We start from the raw sequence: 27,894 nt of genomic DNA on the forward strand, positions 1-27,894 counted from the left end.
GAGGATCTACTGAAAATTATTTGTTTTCTTCATCTAGAAGAATATACAATTTAAACTCGCTACCATTTATTTAATATATATTATATTTTTACTTTGATTTGTTTAAACTCGCAAACCTGTTAAGAATGAAGAGGTGTGTTAATGATATCGATTATCTCTGGAACAGATTGAATTCACCGGTTGATAGAAAACATAGAAAAACAGTCTTACTATACAACTAAAGGCTGAAGTCGCCAGCAAAAAAAAATATTTTTCTGTACCTCATATATAATTTTTTTTGTTGACGACAAAACAAAACAAAAAATAATCGTGCCTTTTTTCATTTTTTGACTAAACTATCCATTGGAAAAGATAACCACTGACCCCCGTCAAACTATATTTTTTGCGCTTTCAGCCTTTAATTACATTGTGTACTTCATGTTTGGAAATGGTGGGCCTAGAATGCCCCCATGGTTCAGGACCAACCTTCTTTATGCATGTGAAACTCTGGTGTAAAACGTAAAAGATGGGAAGATTGACTTCTGGGAGGCACATGCAGGAACTGGCAGAACGTGTTTGATTGATTTGATTTCCAAGTTCATTAACATTCAATTCGATTTGTAACAATACGAACATTTTTTGCGTCTCCTAGTTGCAAAGAAAAATAAAGACATTATGAAATGTTATCGGTCAGAAAGATAGCCACGAAAAGAAGACAAAAAAAGTGGAATCAATACGATGAGACCTTGTGTCGGTGACTACAGCTAGTAATGGTTCACCTATGTGCTCATGTGTTTCTGTTTTTATCTCAAATTTTGATGCAAAATAATCTCCCATCATCTGCTCATCGAGTGGAATTATTCACTCTGCACATGTCAATTACAACATTTCAACAGTTGATGGAGCCAATCTCATTGGCGGTATTGCGGTTGACCCCGACGATGAATCAAAATCAAAACGTAATTCGATTCCCATTAAACGCAGTCAGGGCCGCTAACGAGAAAACTCACCGAACACTACCATTATCTACAAAACAGAATTGGCTAACGTGCGCTTCAAGTGCATAATTTCGTAAGTGAACTCCATCATCGCGATCTTGAAGGCCGATCTTGTCAATGACCAGCTCCTACAAGTACATGGCAAGTGTAGCCACAAACGCCAGATGTCACTCGGGGAATTCGCAGCGTATCGATTATTTTATGACTCTGAATCTCGCTCTAAACAATGTTTCCACCGCGCGAAAGAAGCCTTGGCAATATGTTCCACGTTCAAGTTCATGACTCATGACTCGGGGTAGGAAAATTTATTTCTCGTTCGACGTCGGTACTTTTCCGGTGACTAGTGGAAGATACATTCGCGTCCGGCGTGAATACGGTTTGCCTTAAGGCTTGTTTATGTGTGCAAACTTGCTAAACCTCCCTCCGGGGGTGCAATGCATAGCTAGCAGCTGTTGGCTGTTGCATTCGATTGCACTGGCGCGGAGCGAGAATTATTGTTTAGGGCTCCGACGTCAATGGTGCCATTTTTCTTCCACACTGGGCGCTTTTTCACCTTGGCTGCCGTTGCGCCCCTCTGCAATCGTTACACTTAGGTTGCAGGGCAGTGGAATGGGATTTTTGTCTTGATGATTCTGGAAGATAAACGTCATGGAATCTATTCACGATGTGATGAAAGTAACTGTTTTCGTTTTTCTCGCAACCCCAAGTCAGCGATTATGTGTTTATTTAGCAGCTATTAGCACGAAGCTTTGAGATGTCATTCTAGTTTGTTGTCGAGGAGTGCTCCACTTAAAGCTCTCGCTCTCGAATGTAAGTTTGTTGCGCGCTTTTCGTTTCCATGTATTGTGAGTCACAAATGACCACAATGGATGGAGTGGAAAAAATAAGTTAGACCGGGCTCGCAATCCCTGAACTGTAACGAACGTATGCTTGACTGTAGGAACGTTTTCAAGGTGAGTTCATACCATAACGTACGAGCAGAAGCCTAGCAGAAATGTTACACCATGACCAATAAACTAACGACTGCTAGAATCCATGCAACCGCTATAATGAGCTTCCGTGATGCAAGGATTTACGGTTGAGAAGGAACTTACCTGGCACACAGCAGAACTAATTAATTTGAGATCATTGCATAACATTGTACAATCGTATTCTATAATCGAAAAACGCGGTCGACTGTTTCTCTTGAGCCAGAACACGTTCTTGGTTTAAATTAATTAACATTACATTTCTGTTGATCCCAATAAAAAATACTGATGACAACAAATTCAAAATAAATATTTGAAATATCCTGGAACAAAAGCATTACATATCAGATTTATAACCATTTCCCAAAATGTGTCTCGGTTTCCAGTTTTGATTTATATTACCCGAAACATCTTTCGTCATCATCATTAACGGGTACAGCTACTGTTGTGGAATCGGAGCGGTTCTCCGGAATTGTTTTGCTTGACAATTGGAGCGGAAACAACAATTCGGAGAAGAAATCGCTTTCAGATATACTAGGTGGATCAGAAGATGAATTCTGACTAATCGAGCAATCTTCGAAACCGGTTTTCCCGGACGTTCACAGCAGGATAAACCTCTCACGATTACGGTTGTTTACAGATTGACTATTTTAGCACGTCGCTCTGTACTCACGTTTGAACGGCAAAAGTATGACCAGTGTTCCGGGTGATTTGAGTCTCGACAGATAGGATGAGTAATAGCGTCGGTCGGCAAGGATAAGTGGATTTGTAATCACGTATTATGATAATAATATCAAAGGCTGCATCGTGGTATTTCCAAACAATCCGCTGTTGGTTTGAGTTTATTCTAAAGTGAACTTGATCTCGGTGCCCACAGTACAAATAATTCTGCTATACCATTCTTGTGCTCTTCATATGAAATTATATCAATTACCTTAGATATAGTGTGTATTCAAGTTTGCCTCGTTTTTGTGTTCGTATTACCTGCAAAAATAAAGTAAATATTGGTTATTTGATGTTATTTAAACTAAGTTGTAATTGGTACGACTACAAAATGAATCGAATTTAGTGTTTGACTACACTGCCCATGTTTACATAGGAGAAGTAATCACCACCATTAGTGTTGGAAAACGCATTTTTGTTATTTTTTTGCCTACATGCGTAACCATGTAAATTTCCAATTAAATAACCTGTCCAGTTGAAGGCTATTATCGGCAAAAAGAGGGCCTAGGAGATATTTCGGATTAAAACATATTTTGACGTAGGACTACGTCTTTCATTTCTATACCGGGGTGTAAAATCAAAGTTTCGAAAACGAAAGCGTTACGCCGGAGACCGAGATTTTGAGCGTTAATAGCTCCTAAACAACTGAACGAAATGGTATGATAAACACTTTATTCGAATGATAAAATGTCTACGCGTTCTATACTTGTTACTTTTTGATCCAAAAACTTGTTTCAATAGTCTTAAAATTGCTTTCAAAACAGGCTATTGAAATCACCAATCGGTATATAAGCGAGCGCCGCTCGGAATTTCACTCAGTTCTAATTGAACAGCGATTGGAGCATGTTGTCGCTGTTGTGGTGAAGCTCTTCGTTTATCATGAAAGCGCGGATGAACGGTGTCACCAAGAGCCTGTTTGTGCACCCTAGGCCAGAAGGGAATCCATCAGGAGGAGAGTGATGCTACAAACGGTTCCCCGGGAAGACATCGCTACACACACCTACACGCGCGGAATTCTTTCCGTTTGGATGCCATTCAGCATCGAGAAAGTTCCGGAATATGTTTCAATCAAGTGCTATTAACAGGTGGTTAACGAGCTAGTATTAACCACTGGTGGGCTTCCAGTATCGAGGTAAATGTGGAAATATCTAATCGTTGCTGGAAAATAATCTGCCAGTTCCCCTTGGAATTGAAAATTACATTCAAGCGAAAGAGTTTATTTTAATGTTTTCTATCCATAAAATATCCATATAATACATTTGGGTTTGTGATTTGTCAATCAAGTACAGTTAGCAGGTTAGCTTCTGAAGATTATTCTTCAGAACAAGGTTTTTCGTATCCTATATTGGATGCATAAAACCTTGTGCCTCCAACGTAACACTCTCGTTTTCGAAGTCCCCCAAATATTCATTTATTATTCATTCAGAATGGATTTAGATTCAACTTCAAACAAATGATCTCTAAATCAACGATAGTCCTACGTCACCCTTGCGGTTATACCATAGATATAACCCACTTCCTGTTTTTTTCCATTTGGAAAACGTTTGCGTCTATTTATGCGGACAATCAATCGTTTCAATGAACATTTGTTCGCATAGCTAGACGTAATCATCAGGTTGCTCTGTCTTTTGCGTTAGTATTTACATTTTCGATAATAGTCAAAATGTTTCCGTCGGTAGTGTCAGTTGTTATCGGATAAAATCAAGAAGATTTGGAAGAAATTCAGTGAAATGTCTGGAAAAGGTGCTCTTGATTTGTTGCGAGTCTATGATGGTACTTTTTCCCTGAAGAATACTCTGGGATATGATATGAACAGCAGGTTCGTGTTTTTCAATTAATTGAATTTGTGAAGGAAATCTGCAATGTTGGTGATTTTAGCAACATAAATCATTTAAAGATGGTGGAGTGACTTACACCAACGGTATGAATAAATACTGGTTATGTGAAATAATTCGATGTTGAATCCGAGGAGTTATAATACTAAGAACCAATATTATTTTAATTTTAACTACTGATCTGATTATTTCATTATCTACTTGAAGATTCAAATGCAGAAATTTAGGTAATTATAACATTAAAAAAACACAATTGCTTCTCTTTGTTCATCGTAGTGCAGTGTACGGAAAACAGTAATTATATGAGCAGTGTTTCAATGCTTTCTTATATTCATCTATTAGGAAACACTAAGAAATAAAACACAATCATGACAGGCATGCTTGGACTCTACAAAGAATGTGATTCAAATGTAGATTTAGCTTATAGCACATAATACTGATAATTGTTGATTTTCGAACGATGTATGAAAGCTGTATGGAACTACGTCTGTCATGCGGACAAACAGTGATTTTTCGGAAACGTTCTTTTTTAAATTGCTCGAATGTTTTCGAACAAAAAATGTTTGTTTGCATATTGAGCAAACGTTTTACATTGCGTGGAATGCAAAACAGCGAAAAAGTCGATTTTGTTCATTTTGTCGCTTACGTCTCCTATACAAACATGGGCATTGTCTTTGAATGTCTATTAGACTTGGAAAATTAAAATCAGTCAATTATTCGGTGTGTATTGGAAAATAATTTTACATTTCGTAGCAGTATTAGCTTGAAAATAAGTTCTCATTAAGAGGGTATTATAGTATAGAAATTTGAAGAAAAAGGGACGGGATTTTATTTCTTCATGTTTCTGAAGGAAAAACATTCTAGTATATACCCTAGGAAGCAGTTTTTGAAAATCACATTATTTACCGAGTCTTAGCCACTTTAATGTTGCGGTGATGCATTGACACAAAACTTCGGACGTATTTTTCTCGGAACTACTTTTCTCAAACTGACGTACACGATACGTATCATTTCAAATTTGATGCGAATAAATTTTCATGAACCATTAAAAAATCAATTTTATTATTTATAAAAAAAATAAAACGTCATAAAAATCGTGCAAAATAGATTTTTTTTTAGCTGCCACCATTCTGTTAATTTTTTTTTATTTGTCCGAGGCTCATACCGAATCTGTTCGATTTTGTTTGTTTTAGAGAACCAGAAGGGTTGGAATCGTGTACTCCATGGCCCATTTTTTTGAGCCCCCTTACTTCGCCAGCTTTTAAGCATTCTAATTTTGAATGTTCTTTTTCCCGTTTAGTTCTTGTTGTATTGCTGAGGGATAGCTAAACAAATAATGTAATAATGGATGGTAATAATATTCTTGGTTTTTTTTTTCAGAGCTCGAAAAAACATCCGAAATTCATGCCTCTACAATAAAATACTCCCTTAAAAATGATAATCAGTGTAATGTAACACATAAACAATATCAATAAGTACAACATAAAAGGTAAATCGTAGAATATCATCAAGGTATTTTTCCAATTATACTGCTTTAATAATAAATAACAATACAGTTTTCATCGAGCTCAATTTTGCAAGAGAACACAGACGGAAAAACTTGTTTCAAATAACAGAATTCTCTAAATTTTTACAATTTCTAAACAAAACATGGCAATGCTGCATGTTTTGTTCAGAATTTGTGTGAATAAATTTGTGTATGATACAAAACATGTAGCATACCTGTAGTAAACCAATTTGACCCACAAGTTCTGGAGTGGGAAGTTTGTCCAATCGAATTTCATTTCTTCACTTGTAATTGACGCAAAAGATTCAGTTAACAAGTGAAATACACACTAGATTTCTTTATTCGGATGTAGAAATTTGTGTGTTTGTTAGTGTGACGTGTCTGACCGGATGTTGTCGAGCGGAATCTAGAGTCTCACCGCGACTCAGAGTCCCTTTTGCGTTGGCGACTCTAGTTGCTCGTCGTTCTAGTACTTCGTGGATGGCAGTATTTTTCTATAAAATCGGTTCACTCAGTGGAAATCAAACCCAGGGTAAAGATATTGGGTCCTGATAGGAATAATAGAAAGAACAAAGTTTCCTAGTCTGGGTCTTGCTCTTTATCAAAATCAATAACTGATCCTTCCGTTCTTTCAGGTCGAACTGCAGTTTTCAAATGCTTTTTTTAAGTTTCTATATGTTTTACCCTATTATTTATTTAGGCTCATCAACATTGCAGCTGTAACAGAGCCGGATTTTATCGTGTAAGGGAAGTGCGGGTAATAGGTCAGTGGGGGTAATATGGACAGGTGGTTGGTTTGTATAGTAACATTTTGAATTTCAAATTCCTGTAAATGAGAACATGTTCTACATATTATTCTATAATATTTAAACCACACTAAGACAATGAATACTGATCAAAAGTTGAAAAAGTGAACAATAACTGAAAATCAAACTTGATTCCGCGTATGGATGTAGTTTTAGTGTCTTTGATATTTTGATGTTTTCTTTGTATTTTGAGCGGTTTAATATAAAAATTAATTTCACTGATGGTTATATTTCAGTTTGTGAGTTAACAGAGAAGCGATATTATGTATGTTCCGCAAAGTAAATTTATTTGTGAGTGGAATATTTAAATTATTCAAAAAATTGTACTGGTGGGCCGAAGTGATGCGTTGAGATCACATCCAACACATGATGAAAAGTGATGGTAAGAATAATCAACTCATTTTTCGCTCGCTTTCTCTGTTTGTTCCATAACAGGTTAAGTTCTTCCTAACATGTCCGTTTAACCCCTTCCTCTCCTATATTAAATGGCAAGAAACTGCTTTTAAGTTTTGTAAAGCATGTGTTTCCAACGATATAATTGAAGTTCTTCTTAACGTGTCCGTATTACCCCCACCTCACCTACATGTAACATGTTAATCGTATCTATAAATTGTTAATTACAGGCGTAACCGTATTCCTTTCATTCTTTTGTTCAGTGAGACCGAACAGCGGAGACAGTTGAAATGAGAGTTTTTTTGAAACCGAAAAATCACCCAGGGGAGGAGTACATGAAATCGTGGTATTCGAAAAATAATTTTCATGTCAAATGTCTTACAATTGCATGAAACGCATGAAACAATATACATTCTTATCGGGCCGGTCATGCATTTCGTTGTTCATCGTGCGTAGTACATAGATATTTTTCCTGACCTGAGAAGGTCATAAAAAACTCCTTTAAAAACTCTCGATCTATATATGTTTATTCAATCGGGGAGGTTATTTTTGACAACCTGAGACCGCCAAGAAACCCTTTCAATATTTCTCTAATTGACGATATATACTTAACCTTAAAAGATCACCAAGCAAATTCTTTTGAACTCGCTAAAACTGACTATGTGTTTCGATATTCGTCACTTGTATTATCTTTTGCGGCAGAAACTCTTCTTATACAAGAAAGTGATATAAAAATCATCATTATTCCTTAGATTTCCAGTGCTTAGGTTTTTATTTTTTTCTCCATATTTTCTTGTTAGATGTAGTCTAATACATATATGTAAGAATGAACTCATTTTATAACCATTTTATAACCCTATTTTTTATAATGCAACGAATTAGCATTACGTTAGCCATCATCAACAAATCCACACAACTAACAGCATGCGTTATAATTGACTTCCTGTAACACCAACTTGTCCCGCAACGTTTAGTGCTGTGGTTAATCACACAAACACACCCACCCGTATGTTGAATAGTTGGTCACGAGGCAAAGCGCTCTCATATCCGGTCATTGTGTTATTGCTTCTAACTAATTCCAACCGGTTGAAGAAAATAACATAACCCACCCATCCTCCTACTCATTCCAGCTCCGAATGAGAAAATAGTAAAACTGCAACAGGCTAATATCGAGTGCTGTCTTGGCTAATTGCTTTATTATGAGCTGTTGTGGAAAGTCTGCAGCAAAGAAAAGCGCATCCCGGGACGGGAAAAGTTGTGTTCCGCATCGCCAGCGATGTTTGCTTTCGCGATGTTGACCTGCGAGTGGATGCTGTCGGCGTGATGCTTGTATATGCGCCACTCTGACTAGTGCTCATCTGGATCAACTTGCTGCGAGTTTGTTCTGAAGTGTTATCATCCCCGACAAGTGTTCTCGACCTCAAAGTTCGTCGGTGGAATAACCGCCGTACGATGTAAGAGAGAGACGTCATCAAGCGATAAATGAATGAATGCATTATGCTCATGCAGCGGGACGATACAGCATTACATTTGAACTCATTAATCATTCATATTAATATCGGATAAATTGATTTACCAATCAAGTCGGGAAATACATGCTAATGATTGCTTTTGCAATTGTGAGCAAATGATACCATTAAAAAAAAATCAAATTTAAGAAGTTACGCTCGGTCGAATTTTAGAAAATCACTCTCACATGAAAACAATCATTGGGAAAGCAGTAATGATTTGTTGAAATTAGAAATTTGAGTACATGAATACAGGTTCGATTTAACTTTGATTTGAAATCAGTGAAAATGTCTTTGAATTTTGAGAAGCTCTTTTTTTGCCACTGGTTTTGTAATAGACGAATTTCATGCCAACTCGACTGGCCATTGGTAGCACCATCTCAGATTGCAGTGAAACGTTGTGGGTGTAAAGACATTGGTCATTTAAGCAACTTTGTATGCCTGAAATTAAAAAAAAGACTACTTTCTGAAGAGGGTCAAACAGTTTTTCTTAATATTTAAGAAAAATTATAACTCTGAAACTATAAGGTCTACCAAATTTTAGTCATAGAGAGAGAAATGCAGGAAATCATGTTTTAAAACTCTAAAGGCGCGTCCACATCATGCCGAATGATGCCGATCGGTCTGTACCAGGCTGCATATTCGGTTCGTTATGTAATGTGGACGCCCCATTGGGTGCACGAAGCCGAAGTCCCATCCGATGCTCGAAGTCGTCACGAACACACGAAGCACAATGTCGTCAACGCTAATTTACTTCGTTTTGTTTTGGTTCAACTTTCTCGAACCGGACCCACTTGTTTCGGGTTGGGTTCGGTTTGATTCGAGTCGGTTTTCGGCACGTCGGCAAGCCCGGGCGGTACGTCCACATTTAGTCGGCTTTACCGGGCGGCCAAGGCCGATAGGCGTAATGTGGACGCGTCTTAAGACCTACAACATTTCAAAATCAAAGGCCAAAGGTCAAAGAAAAAAATGTAGTTGAATTTCAATTAAAGAATATAAAAAATATTTTCAAGAAATCGCACTCTGAAACTCTACTAAAATGTCAATTCTTAAATTTCAAACAAGAATAAATAAGTGAGATATATGAAATAATTTTATAGTTCAATAATGCGGTCGTAGTTTGGACACCACTCTTCTATTTTTTTTTAAAATAAAGTGGTACATTCTTTTAGAAAAAATATATCAGAATCAGAATAATGGAAAAATGGAAAGGATTGAACCGATGGCGTTTTATGTGTTTTTGTTATTTAAAAAATCACAGAATTCAAAAAGTAAATAATACGAAACATTTAGCTCCGGGAGAAACGCGTCTGTCTTTTATGACTAATATTTACTCAATACGATGCGGTCTAGTAGTTCTGATTTATGTTTTATTAAATGAGGAGGCGATCTGGCGTAGTGGTAACATCCATACCTCTCACGCAGAGATCACGAGTTCAATTCTCACTCCCGACATTCTTCCAAAAATGGAAGTAAAAGTGACGAACCAGCCGAAAGGTGTTGAAAATCACTATAATGAAGAAAAAAGAAGTTTTATTAAATCACATTAATTTTATTATTATGTGAATGTAATCCTTCCAAATATATTCTAGAGAATTTCTAGAATGAAAAAAAAACTGTAGCTAAAAGGCCTGGCCGGGTAAGGGAGTAAAAAGTGCCCCCCAACCAAATCACCAGCTATATGACAAATGTTGTATAGGATATTAAATAAGAAAATTTGGCGGTTTTTTGAACTTCTATGTGGTTTGACGTAGGATCTAGAGTGAAAAACGTACTTTTTCGTTTATTTCACACCATCCTCAAAAGCTTCGAGATAAAAATATAAAAAAAATACTGAATGTACATCTTATTACGGTGTATCAATAAAAATTATCAAAAAAATTTTTTATCAAAAATCAAAGTACTAAAAATATTGAAATCTTGAAAAAAAAATTTTGGGATTTAGAGATTCAGTACTACTCTAATTCATATTCAAATGTGTTCCTAAGGATTTTCTAGATATGTGTGATTTTTTCATTTTTTCAGTGTTGCGCGGTACAAAAATTTTTTTTTTATATTTCTAAAGGGTCTGGCCGGGAAAGGGAGTAAAAAGTGCTCACAAACCAAATCACCAGCTGTATGGAAAATATCGATTAGAGTACAAAACATAAAATTTTGGCAGTAGTACCATTTATTTGAGACCTTATATGGTACACCATAGGATCTATGGTGAAAAATGTACCTTTTCGTTTTATTTTCTCGCTATTCTCAATAGCTTTGAGACAAAAATATGGAAAAATTACTGAAAGTACATCTTACTAAGGTGTATCGATCAATATTATCAAACAAGTTTTTCATCAAAAAATCAAATACTAAAAAAAAATTCGAAAAGGTTTCCAGTACCTCATCGATGTCCCTAGCTTCAGACGAATTGAGGTTACTTCCGCATGTGTGGGTGAAAGTTCGATGAAGCGTACCATTGGCCATTGAACAACGTAAATGAATTCGTCCTGTTGGAAAATTGAGCGACGATTATTTTTTTTGTTATTTGGATATTGTGTTTACAAAAATACTAACAACGCGAAAAAAATAATAAAAAAATTAGACGGGGTTGATAAGATGAAAATTTTGGTTCTTATTTTTTCTGAAACCAAATTTTCTAAAAATAAACAAAAAAAAATTCAATTTAATCAAAAAAATGTTTTTTTTTGCATAGTGTCACTCTAATTGGTATTAAATATACGGTAATCGGTATCCTAGCGGTATGTAATATAGTTTACGACCTATTCTCATGTCTAACAAAAGTTTTGCGCATAATTTCATTAAAATTGGTCGAGCCGTTTCGGAGGAGTTTGGCTATGAACATCGCGAAACGAGAATTTTTATATTAGGCTGTCAAAAAAGTCCTGCGGTATTTCCGCGAGGTGTCGTTGTAAGCGCGTAGTTCTAGTTGTATTCATTGTATCGAGTCATACTATAGCTTGTTGGAAAGGTATTTTTGCGCGCTATAATATAGTCCTTGACAGTGTTTTGTTTGGTTAAGTTGTTCGTGAATTATAGTGTCGCAAATATGGAGCAAAATAAAGAGAAAATCCGACATATTTTACAGTACTACTATGACAAAGGCAAAAATGCATCTCAAGCTGCCAATAAAATTTGTGCAGTTTATGGACCCGATACAGTTTCCATTTCCACCGCACAACGATGGTTTCAACGTTTTCTTTCTGGTGTAGAGGTCGTCGAAGATGCGCCACGATCCGGAAGGCCTGTCGTCGAAAATTTCGACAAAATCGCAGAATTAGCCGAGACAGACCGGCATAGTAGCAGCCGTAGCATCGGCCAAGAGCTGGGGATAAGTCATCAAACCGTTATTAACCATTTGAAGAAGCTTGGATTCACAAAGAAGCTCGATGTATGGGTGCCACACACGTTGACGCAAAAAAACATCTTTGACCGTATCGACGCATGTGAATCGCTGCTGAATCGCAACAAAATCGACCCGTTTCTGAAGTGGATGGTGACTGGCGATGAAAATTGGGTCACTTACGACAACGTGAAGCGCAAACGGTCGTGGTCCCACTGAAGCGGCTCAGACGGTGGTCAAGCCCTCATTAACGGCCAGGAAGGTTCTGCTGTGTGTTTGGTGGGATTGTCAAGGAATAATCTATTATGAGCTGCTTCCCTATGGCCAAACGCTCAATTCGGACCTGTACTGCCAACAGCTGGACCGCTTGAAGGTAGCACTCATGAAGAAGAGGCCATCTTTGATAAACAGAGGCCGCATTGTCTTCCATCAGGACAACGCCAGGCCACACACTTCTTTGGTGACGCGCCAGAAGCTCCGGGAGCTCGGATGGGAGGTTCTTTTGCATCCGCCGTATAGTCCGGACATTGCACCAAGTGACTACCACCTGTTTTTGTCCATGGCGAACGAGCTAGGTAGTCAAAAGTTAGCCACAAAAGAGGCCTGTGATAATTGGCTATCCGAGTTTTTTGCCAATAAGGAAGCGAGCTTCTATAACAGGGATATTATGAAGTTGGCATCTCGTTGGGAACAAGTCATCGAACAAAACGGCGCATATTTGACTTAAAACAGATGATTGTAACTAATTTTATGAACAAATGAAAATTCAAAAAAAAATACCGCAGGACTTTTTTGACAATATATACACCCATTCCTCGATTTACGGCTTACATTCGTTCCCCGAAATTTGGCCGTGAAGCAAAAAGCCGTATAAGGAATCAATTATTTCAAAATAAATGCATACAAATTCATTCGAATCGGTTCCAAATTTATGAAAAATCATTTTTTATCAATCAAAATGCATTTCATCTTTTTATCTTTTTATCTCTTTCCCACGTACGTGAAAAATATCATCACAGAAGAACAGCTGATCAGATCTGCGTCGTTTATATATCGTTGAGTTTATCTTCACCCTAATTAGAACAATTGAATAGTTTGGCAAATATTTGAGATGATTAGAAAAATACGGGAAAAATTACTATCATATATTTATACATAAAAGAAGGATATTTAACATAAAAAGGGAAAATTCGAAAAAAAGAGATACGCACAGATCAGAACGATAACATGCAAACTCCCTTGATATATATTCGTTATTTTTATCAACTAAAATATTCTCTAGAAATAAATTATATGGCAGAACAACGTTTGCCGGGTCAGCTAGTTCAATTTAAATGAAAAATACATGCATAACATGTATATACATTGATTTACACGATAAAATACCCAAAAAATGTTTATCGTGTAAATCCACATCGTATGAAATTCCATATGAAAAATCGAGATGATCATTTTCATTGGCACCCTAAACCATACGTTTTGCCTCGTATTCGAAAAAAAAGTCTCAGAGTACCGATTTTTGTAAAAAAATTGAGATCAGTAGATCATGACCGAAACACCAACACCAACACGAAAACACCATTTTCATGCGATAAAAGTTGACCAGTTGAGTAAATGGGCACTAGGGTGCCAATGAATGTATGAGAAAAATCGACCCTAAAATTTCAAAAAGTTACCCTATACAAAATTTTTACTACACCCTATGCCGAATTTCAGCTCAATCGGACTTAAGGAAGAGTGGCACAAAGCGGTCAAAGTTTAAGTTTTTTGAAAATCGAAAAATCACCCAAGGAGGGAGTAAAGGAAATCGGGGTTTTCGAAAAAGAAACTTTGATGCCAAATGTCTTAAAATGGCATGAAACGTCGAGAATTAGTGTCATCTCGAAAAAATTTTTTTGTCAAAAATCGGCACTCTGAGACTTTTTTTTCGGAGTACGAAACAAAAAGTATGGTTTTGGGTGAAAATAAAAAAAGTTATCTCGATTTTTCATTCGGAACTTGCTGCAATTTCAAAACATTTGGCATCAATTTTTTTTTAAAACCTCGATTTTCGGTGATTTTCCGTTTTTCAAAAAAACTCTAATTTTAACGTTTGTGACACCAGTTAATGAAGTTCGAATGAGCTAATATTTTGCATAGGGTATATTATCATCCAAATCAACATTTCGTAGCAAATTCCGAATGAAAAATCGAGATAACTATTTTTATTAGCACCCAAAACCGTATATTTCGTTTCGTACTTCAAAAAAACTCAGTCCCAGAATACCGATTTTTGATAAAAAAAAATTCGAGATGACACTAGATCTCGATGTTCCATGCAATATGAAGACATTTGGCATCAAAACATTTTTTTCGAAAACTCCGATTTCCTTTACTCCCTCCTTGGGTGATTTTTCGATTTTCAAAAGACTTAAACTTTGACCGCTTTGCGCCACTCTCCCTTGAGTCCGATTGAGCTGAAACTCGGCATAGGGTGTTTTTTTCGAGGTGGTGATCATTTCTTATGTGGTAACTTTTTGAAATTCGAGATGACCATTTTCATTGGCACGCTAACGAAAAAATAAAAAATACGGGTCTAATATTTTGCGACAAGGAACAAAACTATAACTTTTCACGAAAATCTGAGAACCACTATATCGGTTTGGTCTGGAATGGCTGTATATCGACATCGAAAAAATGTTTTTTGTCGTTATAGCGAATCATTTTAGGCCGTAAATCGAAAGCATGCCTTAATTGAGGAGGGCCGTTCAAGCGAAATGTCATCTAAAGAGCGACCGTATAACGAGGTATATAGAGATTTGTGTCTAAAAAGTTCGTATTCTTATTGAATTTTCCCTATATAATTTGAAATTAATGCTTTGTATTCTAAATGAAATATCATATACAAAACTCTATTTATTTGAATGATTTAAATTTATGCACAATTTTATTTTAGTTTGATAATACGATATACCGATGAATTTGTGACTAAATTCTGTCATTGACTGGGTAATAATATTCGCACTAATCATGCACGCTCATTCGTTACTGTTCTACAGATTTTTCTTAGTCATTAACCGTCCTGCTAGTTCAATTTCCAATTCACTTCAAACGATTGACACATAGTGAATTAACATAAGGAAAAAGAAGTGATCAGCATTAGGAGAACGATCAACACGCTAGACGCACCTAGAAAAAAAGGGAAAAGTATTATTCTAATTAAAACAATGTATTAAGCGGAACAGTGCCCTTCCGAACGCTCCATAATGGCCCACCCGCATTTCATTGTAGCGATTTTGTAACTGCACTTTGAACAAAGGCACTAATTAATACAACTAGCAGTGCACCTCGTTCTAAGGAAGCAGATCGAAGCAAGTCGACCGGTTAAGAGAGCGCGAGCAGGGTTAGGAGGTATTTCGTTTCGTAATTTTCTCAACAGTCACGGTGGATTGACCGGCAGGTGTCTGCCGCCTGCCTTACTGGTAGACGCTAGCGTTACCGGAAGGTGTTGCCGCTGTAAGCATTCGTCGATGAGAATGACGGAGCGAATCTGATGGATGAGTGATTATACAGCAGCGTGGATTTTATCTTAGTAATACGCTTAGAATAAAATTGAGCTGATGATTGGGATAATCTGCCTCCAATCTGCCTTGCTATTTTTTGCGCTGATCGCGGAAATCCCCATTCACTGTCGGTGAGAGTCCTTTACGAAATACAGACCTCACTTATTTTCATCTTGTAATTTTCTTTTCTCCACACAAGCAAGACCATGTCCGAAAGCTGAAGGTAGAGATTTGAATCGATGAACCTTTGGGTTCTACTCGATTGCAAACGATTCCAAGCCGTGGTGTATTTACTCTGTACAAAATAACGACAACCAATACAACACGCTCCATTTATATTCGAATCCGACGCAGCCAACAATAAAACTTTTCCGGCACGAGCGCAATGTATGGTGTAGTAAAAGTTTTATTGGCTATTGCGATCGCCAATAACGCTAGATTAGCGAATTATGACTTTTACGGAGAGCATGTTAACCTTGCCCCGCTGGCTGAGGGCAATTTTTGTGTGTTTTGGTGTGTTTTGTGTGGTTTATTTTTTGTTCGCCCCATTCACGAACTAAAGCGAAAGGTGTTGCAAAGGTTACCTTAAAGCTTCCCTTATCTGTACCATCTTGTTTTAAGGTTCTTCTGGCTACAACTTCATATTCTATAAATTACATCATCGTATATAAACGTTGAATCAACTGGTTTAGTTGACTCAGTCAAACGTAAATGATTCCACTATGCAGAAAAAGTCCTATAACGTTTACTTGCACACCATTCTCCCGAAACACACTTACCCGAATAAAGAATTAGTCTCTTACTTTTATCTTACTTTTTGAATAATTATATTATTAACTTCGTCAAACTCCTGATAATAAAAGAAATACAGCGTGGAAGAGGAGCAAACACACGATGTCAAATAAAAAATTGTAATTACGATATCTTATACATGAAACAAATGTTCTGTTCGTATGTATAACTCATCATAACAAGATTTGAGCTGTCTTTATTGTGTTGTGTTCGTCACCATCCGATATACATTCTGTCAAATGTATACCGGGAATTTGTAATTTTAAATCTTCCCGCAGAATATTTTTTAAATTACTTATTTTTTTAAGTGAGTAGGGGAGAGGGAGGCAGTTTCGGACAACGCTTGTAAAAATTAAGTGGTATAATTTTCAACCAATTGAAAATATAAGTAAGTTAAGAGCCCTTCCACCAACATATGTCATATGGTTTGACATCTCCTGGTCGTTGATTACTTACGAAAACAACACAGTGCCCTTTTCCATACACGTTTCGAAACTTTTGAGCTTGAAGTTGTAAGTATTTCCCTAATTCCTTTGTTAACGATTTAGAAATTTAAGTACACCACATCAGTTAGTAATTAATATGAAATGCAAAAAACGTGCATACAACGGGGAAATAAACGTCTATTTATTAGATAAAATTATGATTTGTCTTCGGATGGTGGAGGGGCACATTCGGACACTGTTTAATACTTCATGAGAAGGAAAGAGCTATCGAACTAGTTTCGAATAGAACGTTTTCATGATTCTAGCTCACAGGTGGTCCAACTGGGTCCATTGTCTTTGATAATTTCCCAACTAACGGTTGCATAACGGGAAAACTGTTTCTCAATGTTCTGGAACATTTGAAAAATGTAGCAAAAAGCAACGTAAACGAATCAATTTCAACAAATCAAAAATCAATCAAAAAGTCATTGCACTTCGAAAACAATCAAATATTGCCGAGAAAATTGCACAATTCATGATTTTTGAAAATTGCACCTTATGACACAAATCGCTTACAACCGCTGGATGTTTCAATTATGGGTCCTTTCAAGCAAAAGCTCTCAGTTTCCCAGAACGATTGGCTACTCAACCATCCTGGAAAAACTATTTCTATACACGACCTTTCAGATATAGTTGCATCAGCTTATAATGCTTCTTTCAATCTGAGTAATATCCTAGCTGGATTCAAAATGACTGGTTGCTATCCATTCTCAAGAATGTTTTTTTTTCAGACAAGGATTTTGAATGCTCAAAAGATTTCACCTTCTGGAGCGGAGGTAGCAACTGTCTCATCGGGTAATACAACAATGCTGCAAAACATTGCATCTACAGCGCAGATAGATTTTGCTTTGGTAACTTTGTCCCCGGAAAATGTTGAACCTTTTCCAAAAACTTCACCGCGGAAAAACCACCATTCGAAAACGGAAGAAAGCAAAATCACGATTTTTTACTGACTCTCATAGCAGACAAATACTGATCAACAGAAAAATGCAGAATATGCTGGAAATAAGAGGAAACGGAAGTAATTGTTGATAAACATAAAATTTTAATTTTTTTTTTCGTTGTCCGAAAGTGCCCCAGGACTGTCCGCAACTGCCCCACACATGGGTCACATTCGGAGAAAAAGGCAATTTTCAAAAATTCATTCAAAAAATAATATTCAAAACCATTTGTAATCGCATCAACACAGACCCCTAACACCCCTAACATATCATACATTGATGTCTAAATGACAACCAGGATGAATTCAGGATTTTATTTAAGTTTACAAAAAATATGAAAAATCAAGAAAAAAAAAGTGTCCGAATGTGCCCCCCTCTCCCCTACTACTGTCACGAAACGTTGAAAATGTTGCAGAATACATATGGTGACTTGGCTATGTGTAAGGCATTCAAAGAAGGCCGAGAATAGCTGAACGACACATCAAGGACTACCATCCACCTTTTCAACTGATGAAAACATCGATACAATGAAAGGAATGGTGCTCGGACAGTGGTACTCAACCTCTTTCGACGACATGCAGCCCTGACCAGTGTTGACTTCGCATATCGATAGATTTTTGTGTATAAGTAACAAACTTTACACATACACACCAGATGGGCCAACCAGAAGAGCCCGCAGGTTGAGCATAGCTGTGTCACTTGGGAATCGTCATTTTAATTCGAGAGAGCTGATCCATGAATTTAATATCTCTCACAAGATCGTTTATTATATTTTTGTTCATCATCGAAAGAGTTGCAGCACGACTAGAGCCAAAAAAAATGGTTGAATACATGCTTGATCGATCAAATTCTGATCCCACTTTCATCCAAGGCATAATTACTGGCGGCGAGATATGGGTGTGACTTTTTATTATTTCCGAAACTTAAATTACTGCTTCGTTGGACCGTTTCGACAGCATTAATGACATAAAAACGAATTCGCTGCGTGAACCGAAGACAATTTCTAAATACAGCTGGACTGGATTGTTAGTTGGAAAGGTGGAAAAAAGTATATTGCTTCAATAAATTCAATAAAAAATTGCTTCAATTCAATAAATAAAGCATTTTCTCCAAAAACAGAAGCTCCCGTTTAGATACTCGACAAAACAAAAAGGAGAACAGAGCGCGAAGTCGAAATTAAAAGCGATTTTGGAAATGATGTGAATTCGTGAAAAATCAACGCATGGAGATGGTATGTACATCATTTTATAGTTTAAATGTTTTGGAATATTTTACGAACAATTTTTTTTTATCATGGTATGTGTAGATGTAATGTACAAAAATATAGAGAAGAAATAACTTTCTGGTTTTTTTTTAAATTTTGTGTACTAACTCAAAGTTTTCACCAACTGAATCAATAGCAAATCCAAGTTACAAATCCAAGTTACAATTATATTATCAACCAGCTTTTTACGTCCATTTATACACACGGTCGTCCCGATCCGCACTCTTATCATTATCATTTTTTGATACGGTCGTCCAGATCCGCAAATATTTTTACTTCCATTTTTGCACCACACGGTTGTCCCGATCCTCATGTATTTTCATTTTCTTTTGTATCCATACGGTCGCCCAGAGCCGTATCCGTTTGTGCGGTCGTCTCGATCCACGCTTATTCACTTTTATTCTATAGTTTTATCGTAGGGTCGTCCCGATCCATATTTAATGAAAGATTTATCTATATGTACGTTACTAAATTTAAAAAAATTGAACACATCGGTGTTAATAATTTGTTCGTTTTCTTCTGTGTATCTTTAGATTAATGCTCATTATTAATATATGACCCATAATCTTGAGTTTCAATGCGTTATTATGAAGTAATATGTATTAATCCAATCTATTTACAAAACTGATGTGGGTCAGTACTTATTTTTTTTAATATCACCTACTAAACACAAGAACATAATGTAAAAAAAAACATGTTGTTTTGTTACCCTATGGCAGGGGTTTTCAAATGGTGCTCCGCGGGAAATTTGTGCTCCGCCAAGTTATAGCAAGTGCTCCCACTTGAAAACCCACCTTGAAAAATAAGCATTCTTTTATTCAATTTCACTGGACATATAGTGATTTATCTTGTTTACTACGGGTCAGATGTCGTGTAACTGCGATGCGCAACCGAAATAGAGTTGTTCCCAGTTGGGTTATGTAAATGCAAATAGGGTTTGTTTTAAGGATTAAAAAATGCAGGTGCTCCGTCAAAAGTTTTTGCTATAAAAAGTGCTCTGCCATAAAAAAAGCCTGAAAACCTCTGCGCTACGGCAACCAAAGTATTGAGCTGTATCAATTGAAGAATAAATTGTTGTTTCTGGCAACAAGTTTCAATTTTGCTATCATTCAGATTTTTCTGATTTTTGTCAGATTTTTATAATTTATGCTCGGAATATTTCACACACGTTGGCAATTACACCAAATGCACTTCGAAAACGAGCAACTTTAGTGTCACCTGATTCCCACGCAAAGTCCCTGAAAATATTTCGGTATAAGGTGAAGGTGGAAGCTAGCCACAAATGGCTGCCACAATGGCGCTCATTTCTTTTAACTCCCTCCCTCACCTCACGCGCCCGAAAATCAATAATTTTGCGAAACAGTGTGAAGAAAATGATCGTTTTCGCACAATTCCCATCAAGTAATATCAACCAAACTCTAATCGATTACTCACAAGATATTGAATTCTCATCTGCTGTCGCACTGTATAGTAAAAAACGTCGGAAAACTCGAGCTAGTGCTTTGAAAGTTAAATTTTCATTTTTCAATCTTCGGCAATGGTTTTGTTTGTATTGGTGAAAGCATCGTTATTTTTTCGACACTGATGCCAGACAACATCATCGAAACAGCTATAAAACCCACTCAATAAAATGTTATTCCTGAGTCATAGCGTTTCATGTCATTAAAATCAATAAAATAAAATTGTGTTGATATCAATACAATTATTATTTCTACGTTTAATGGGTCTATAATGTAAGTTTTAGCAACTTTAACATTGGGTAAGAAAATTGTATTGCAGAGCTCGGAACACTGCCACGACTGCCTATGCTTTCAAAAACAGTAAACGGAAAAGTATTACACTCGTGACGTGAATATATGAAAACAATACGATCAACGAAGGAAAACATTAAGGAATTATCAACATCACACTATGCGGAAGAACTTGTTTATACCAAAAGGGCCCCAATTCGCATGTGTTATAAATTTGCTCATGTTACGCTCGCGTATAATTAGAATTTTACTTCATATGCAAATGCACCTTCTATATATATTTATATTTGCAATTGTTCATCGGAACATATCGTTCATACATTTTACTTTAGTATTGAATTGTTATTTTTTGCAAATTTATTCAAAGACTCGTGTCAATGTAGCGCCACACAGTCTGATAAGTGAATTGATCTATTTACGTGTGCTTTGCTCTTTTCTCACAAATACTATTACCCCATTTTTACACGTGGGTCTACTTATACTACTACAATGGCTAGCTTTCACCTTCACCTTAAAGCGATTTCCGATTATACTGTTTAATTCTCGCTCCTGGCAGGATTGCCAAAATGTGTGTCCCTGAGCGTCCGCGGGATAGTCCCGAGGCCGAACGGTGAGCCCAGCTCACTTGATCGCTCAACTGACGATGTCGGTGTTGCCAAAACTGGGCATGCCACACACTATAATTGAAGGGTGTCGAATCCCATTGAATTCTAAATGAGTCTGATTAGTTTTCTGATTGGAATTCGAGAGGAGTCACCTGTTATCAATCGCGGATGTACAAAAAAAAAACAATCATAGAAAGAACTAACAAAACAATTTTGAGCGGGACGAAGTTCGCCGGGTATGATGTATACTATAGACTCTATGTCACAATGACTTAATTGTGCTACTTGCTTCCGATGTTCGAAGCAGCTTCGACATTGGGGGGCTAATCTGAATTAGCGAACGCAAGTAGAACTATTAGTTATGTAAATTGAAGTGACTAATTTTTTACCGCTCTATTATCCAATCAATTAAACAGTACATTCCATTGCAATACATATGATGAACTTCAAAATGGTTTTGATTGTTAGAGATATATTTTCTCTGGGTTAGAATGAGAAAATTGACACCGCGTGAAGGAGAAGCGCATTTGTCAAAGAAGGAATAATTTTCTGAAATTATTGAACTTAGATATTTACATTTGGATCAATTCCAAATGAAATCGACAAATGGCAAAACATGAGTATTTTTGATTCGAATGAAAGTTTGTATTCCGTTTGGGTTGGAGGAAATATGAGTTTTCCACAGCATTTGGGAATTTTTTGACTCAAGTGTAACTTTTTAAAAGGGCGTATCGATTTTAGCAAGAGAAATCTTTGATAATTTATCTCAAAAACTATGAGTCCTACCGAAATGATGTTTTGGAAAGAGTTATAGAGTATTGATGTCCAAACGTGAAAAAATATACACTTTAAAATTTTATGAATTTGCTTATAATTTTCAACAAATTTTCCAAATACATCATTATGGTAAAAATATATGTTTAGGAGTTACGTTGAAAAATATTTGAAGACATGTGGGTTAATACAAAACGTAGCGATGTTTTTCAACGTAACTCCTAAACATATGCCATCAATTGAACGCGACATTCGTGTTGACGTAATGGGGGTTAGATGAAAACTTTTTAATAAGTAGACGACCATTTGTATGTGACTATCAGGTTATGGAATGGGCAAAACACCGTGTAATAACACGATTCTTAACTTCTCGGTACACAGTTAGATTGATTAATTTTTGCTGAGCACTACTGTCACATTTCGTGTATGTGCACTGTCTCTACCATTAATAGATTAAGTGGTACTGTTCGTAAACTACTAATTATAAAACTATTGTAGAGTTATGTTTGTTCTTTGAACAAACGAGTTTTTAAAAAACACTTTATTATTCACTTTTCTTAAAGTCAAATACTTAAACCTCACTGCACCGATCTACACGCGAAAAAGAGATTGAGCCACATGGCGCTAACTCTTTTATAGCCTAAAAATGCTGATTATTAGTTTTAGCTATCAACTCGTTCATTGGCGCGAAACGTGGCGTGATGCGCCTGTTGCTTTTCCTGACGGCTTCCCCCTGGGATGAAAGTCGTCCTCGGCTTTCTGTTTTCTGGATTTATGCTTGCGGTACCATAGTGATCTTCGGGCGAGTTTGTCTGTTAGGTTCCGATGGTTCTTCCGGGTTCTGATGACTTTGAAGTTCCTCTAGATGCGACATTGATGATCTCGATGGGAGTCTATTCCAGATCCAAAATGATAGAGCTACGATGAAAATAATTGTTATTGTTGAACCGAATCCAAACGATGTCCACCCAAAGAGTTCGAGTTTCCATTGGATGTTATCTGTCCTTAGATTGATGTGTTTGATATGACCACGTTGTTCCAGATGTAACTTCTGTAAGTATTCTATAGGGAATTTGTTTGTAATCGTAGTAAAATTTACCGTCAATCCCGTTGTTGGAACGAATGATGCCAGTTGAACTTCTTTATTAATGTTGGAGTACATTTCGTCGTTGATAAAAAGTGTGCAGTTTGAAAACTGTACGAGGAAAGATCCCTTAAGTTTTCTATGATTCAATGAGCAGTTCGATGTTATTGATATTTCCGCGTCATTGATAATCACGTTTGAGTCATCGACTCGTTTGATAATACCATTGGTGTAGGTTCTTTCCATTGGGCATGTAGCTGATTCACCTCTCATCAATTGTTGAATGCATTTGGTTATTGGTTCAAGCTGCGTACTTGAGCATACATAGACGTTTCTACTCATTTCGCAGAGGGATTTTAGCGCAAAAGATGACGGACCTTGTAGATAATAGTTGGTTGAGATGGATATACGGGAGTTATTGAAGATAACTGGTTCGATGAAGTTGAGATCATATTCAGCATCCTTGATTCGTGGTACCTTCAGTATGTAGGCAATGGATTCCTTGGATGAAACCACGTATGCACTAGCGAAGTCCAAGGCTCCTGCTATAAAATTGTTTCCTTCCAGAAGATGATGAATTCTCGTGATTTCCTCTGCATTGATAATTCTGCTGCTTGGGATGTTGTGTTGAGCCAAAACTATTGCCTCCTCTAAATCTTCTAATTGTTGTGTGAGTTCATCTAAGCAAAAGAGCAAACCTACTGATCTGAAATCCTTATCGTTTTTCAATGCTGTATTATTCAGTATTATTGTTACGTTATTCACTTTTTCTGTTAATTTATTAATTCTGTCTTCGAATATGTGATTAATTTTGATTTGCTTTTCATTCGCATTTATCAGACTATTTGAAGTTGAGTTTATAATCCTTAAATCTTCTGCATCGGGGCTACCTGAAATGTACTTCCAAAGTGAACCTAGTTTTTCCCATCTTCTAACTCTAGTAGAGGGTTTTAATTTCAAAAATGTCTGTTCTAGTTTCGTTACTTTAGTTTGAATTAATACGCTTAGGAAATCAGCTGAATCTATATTTGTTTTTGCATGATATAAAAGTGTTTCAACAGAGTTTTGTAATTTAATGAGATCTACTCGGTGCAGTATCCTAAAATAATTGTTGCTTACATAAGCTTTTCCTAAATGTATGATTGCTACCGGGCTCTTGTCTAAATCGTGTACTAAAATTTTGCCATTCGTCGTTGTCCAAAGCCAGAGCCATAGTCTGTAATAGAAAAGTCTGTGTCTTAGTTATCTGTAAAGTTTTTCTTAATGTGTTTTTTATGTGTTTTAATTCCGGCCTGGTCGGTTACTGTTTTTTCTGTCTCATTTGTAATGTCTATTAGTCTGTATCTATGTCTTCTAGGTGTGGGCTTAGCTTTGCCTTTCACCAATAATCTTTGTTTGTTTAGTTGTTTGAATTCTTCTTTAGTTACTAAAGGTATTTTCGAATTTTGTTTGTGTGCCTGATTCGTTAATGAGTCCTTTGCGTTTTGTAATGTTTTTTGTTTTGATAGGTTGATTTCTATTGGATTGAGAGAACTACAAGTGCCGAAAATAACTTCTCTCGGTTTTAAATTTATTGACGAATGTTTGGTTTCGTTATAAATCGCTGTGATCATGGCAAGACCTTCGTATAAATTTAGATTCTCTACTTTTTTCTGATTGGCCATGTACATTTCTAGCAAAGTACTGTGGAATCGTTCCACGATACCATTACTGTCACTGCAGCTGGCAAAATGCAAGGAGATGCCATAATTTTCCAAAAATTCTTTGAATTTTGAATTTCGAAAGCTTGTGGCTTGATCACAAGTAATTAATTTGGGAATGCCAAACGTTTTGAAGTATTTTATTAGTGTTTCTTGAATTTCATCTGTTGTCTCATGCATGATCTTGTAAATCTGTGCAAATTTTGAGAATGAATCTACAACAGTAAGAAATTTTTCAGTCTCCTTTATAAAGACATCTATGAAAACATTTTCGAATGGTCCATTGTAGATTCGTCTAGAATGAGGTATAACGAATGGTCTTCGTTCATACTTAGCAAATTTACAAGATTCGCAGTTTTTGACGAACTCTTTCACTTTAGCCAACATGCGGGGAAAGAAGACTGACTTCTGTACTTCCTCGTATGTTAGTTTGTATCCACGATGATTGAAGCTGTGACATTTTCTTATAAATTCGTTCTGATCGGTACCTGAAATTAAATCTGGAAGTTTGATATTAGTTAAATGAACTTTAATATTTTTAAAATTTGTATCGATAATGTGTTGGCACATTCGGGCAATATTCAGGTCGGCAAAAATACCATTTAGTTTCGTCGGATCTAAGTGTCTTGTCAGAATGTCTTTTATGTCGTCTTCCGTATAGTCAGGTTTGTGAAATATATGACGAAAATGGTTTGGAAAAACCATACACGCAAGGTATGGACTCTTTGCGGCATCATCTGCTCTGTAAATAAGTAGTTGGTTCGCATATTTATTAATGATCTCTGGTCCATAGATCGGGTCATTATCGAAAAATTGATTAGATAGTTCTTCGTTTAGGTTCAATTCTGTGCGTGGAATCCTTGAAAGGCCATCAGCAACAACGTTTTGCTTGCCCTTCTTATAAATTATTTTAAAATCAAATTGTTCCAAGTAGAGCCTTTGTCTTGTAACTCTTCCCGTGGAATCTGTTAACTTTAATTCCTTTGTAAGAGGTTCGTGATCCGTATAAATCGTGAACTCTCTACCATAAAGGTACGGTCTAAAGGTTTTGGCAGCAAAATAAATGGCCAAAAGCTCTTTCGCCGTGGCTGAATACTTTTCTTCAGCTCTGCTCAATGTCCTGGATAGGTATGCAATAGGCCGTTCCTTTCCGTCATGTAATTGAGCTAGAACTGCCCCAATGGCAACATTTGATGCGTCCGTTGTAAGAATAAACGGATTATCGAAGTTAGGGTAAGCCAAAAGTGTTTCTGTTGTCATGATTGTTTTTAGCTCTTCAAATGCTCTCTCGTAATCATGATCAATATCGATGATTTTATTTTTACCTCTGAGTTTTGAAGTCATGGGTTTTGCAATATGGGCGAATTTAGGAATGAATCGTCTATAATAACTTATAGTTCCGAGGAACGATTTTAATTCTTTGGAGGTTTTTGGTAGAGGCCAAGACTTTATAGCCTCTATCTTATTAGGATTGGGTTTTACCCCGTCTATTGTGACGACATGTCCTAGGAAAGCTACTTCCTTTCGAAGGAAGTCGGATTTGTCACATTGAATTTTCAAGTTCGCATCCCTAAGGGTTTGGAGAACTTTTTTGATGTCCTCTAAATGACTTTGAAGATTAGTACTGTAAATGATGATGTCGTCCATATAGACGAAACATCGGATCCCTAAATGTTTTCTCAACACTGTATCCATAAGACGCTGAAAAGTCGCAGGCGCGTTTTTCAGTCCAAATGGCATACGAAGAAACTCGTACTTGCCATTATCAATATTGAAAGCGGTTTTCGGGATGTCTTTAGGGTCGACTTCAATCTGGTGGAAACCACTAGCTAAGTCGAGCACTGTAAAATACTGAGCTTTTCCTAGTCGGTCTAAGATTTCGCTCACCTCAGGAATCGGATATCGATCCGCCGGGGTTTTTTCATTCAATTTTCTATAATCGACAACAATGCGATATTTTCGTTTCCCAGAGTTGTCGAGTTTTTTCGGTACGACCCAGATGGGGGAGGTCCATTGTGAAGAGGATTCTCTAATTATACCGTTTTCCAACATTTTTGTAATTTGGGTTGAAACTTCCTTACGGAGGTGGTAAGGATATTTATATGTTTTTTGATGGATGGGTTTTTCATCCGTTGTATTAATAGAATGCTTTACCTCGTGTGTAAAGGTTAGCTTTTCATCATCCGCAAAGAATACGTCTTTGAATGATCTGAGTGTTTTGATCAAAGCATTTTTCTCTTCGTTATTCAGGTGTTCTGATGGGAAATTCAAACGAGGATTTACCTTCTGATGATTGATTTCTAGTTCGAAAGCGTCACTAGGGAATGGCTGAAGTGCCGTGTGGCCTTGTTCACCTTTCTTGGTTAGATGCACGAAAGCTTTATAATTATTTGCTTCATAAACGCCTGGTTTTAAAATTACGTTAGGATTCAAACCGATTTCCTTATCAATTAAAAATGAGCCGTTCGTTGTGGTGCAGATTTCGAATAGGTTTTCATCGGTGCCGTGGAAATTGATAGAAGTGGGGAAATATTTTGACACCGTGTATCTACGATTACTAAATGTAACAAATGCTCTGGAGGTGTCGATTACCGCACCCATGGCAGCTAAATTTTCATAGCCTATAAGGCCGTCAAAGAAATCATGAAATCTGAAGACATAGTACGGAAGTTTTTCATCGGATACTTCCGGGAGCAAATTTGTGTTTACCACGCGATCTATAAGAAACTTTCCGTTCTTGTTATTTATAACGACTGGTCGTTTAATTTTTGTCGATATATTAACGTGCTCAGGGTTGATGTATGATTTATTAGCGCCAGTATCCACTAGGAAATTTAAATATCCCTTCGTGGTGGGCAGGCGCAGGTATGGAATAAAGTTCATGTTGGCATGTTTG

The 27,894-nt window shown here is 36.7% G+C and overlaps 1 protein-coding gene across 4 annotated transcripts in view; it reads right to left on the reverse strand.

Moving 5' to 3' along the window:
- Positions 1 to 27,894, reverse strand: part of LOC129776558 (ABC transporter G family member 20) — a 94,373-nt gene that overhangs the window by 54,615 nt on the left and 11,864 nt on the right. For 2 of the 4 annotated variants that reach the window (XM_055782267.1, XM_055782269.1), the window contains one exon: positions 2,880 to 2,929. The exons of the other annotated variants lie outside the window; for them this stretch is intronic. The gene's annotated coding sequence lies outside the window, so the exon portion shown is untranslated. The remainder of the gene's footprint in view (positions 1 to 2,879; positions 2,930 to 27,894) is intronic. 4 annotated transcript variants of the gene reach the window in all.

This window comes from Toxorhynchites rutilus, chromosome 3 (genome assembly GCF_029784135.1).
Source record: "Toxorhynchites rutilus septentrionalis strain SRP chromosome 3, ASM2978413v1, whole genome shotgun sequence".
NCBI classification, from domain to species: Eukaryota; Metazoa; Arthropoda; class Insecta; order Diptera; family Culicidae; genus Toxorhynchites; species Toxorhynchites rutilus.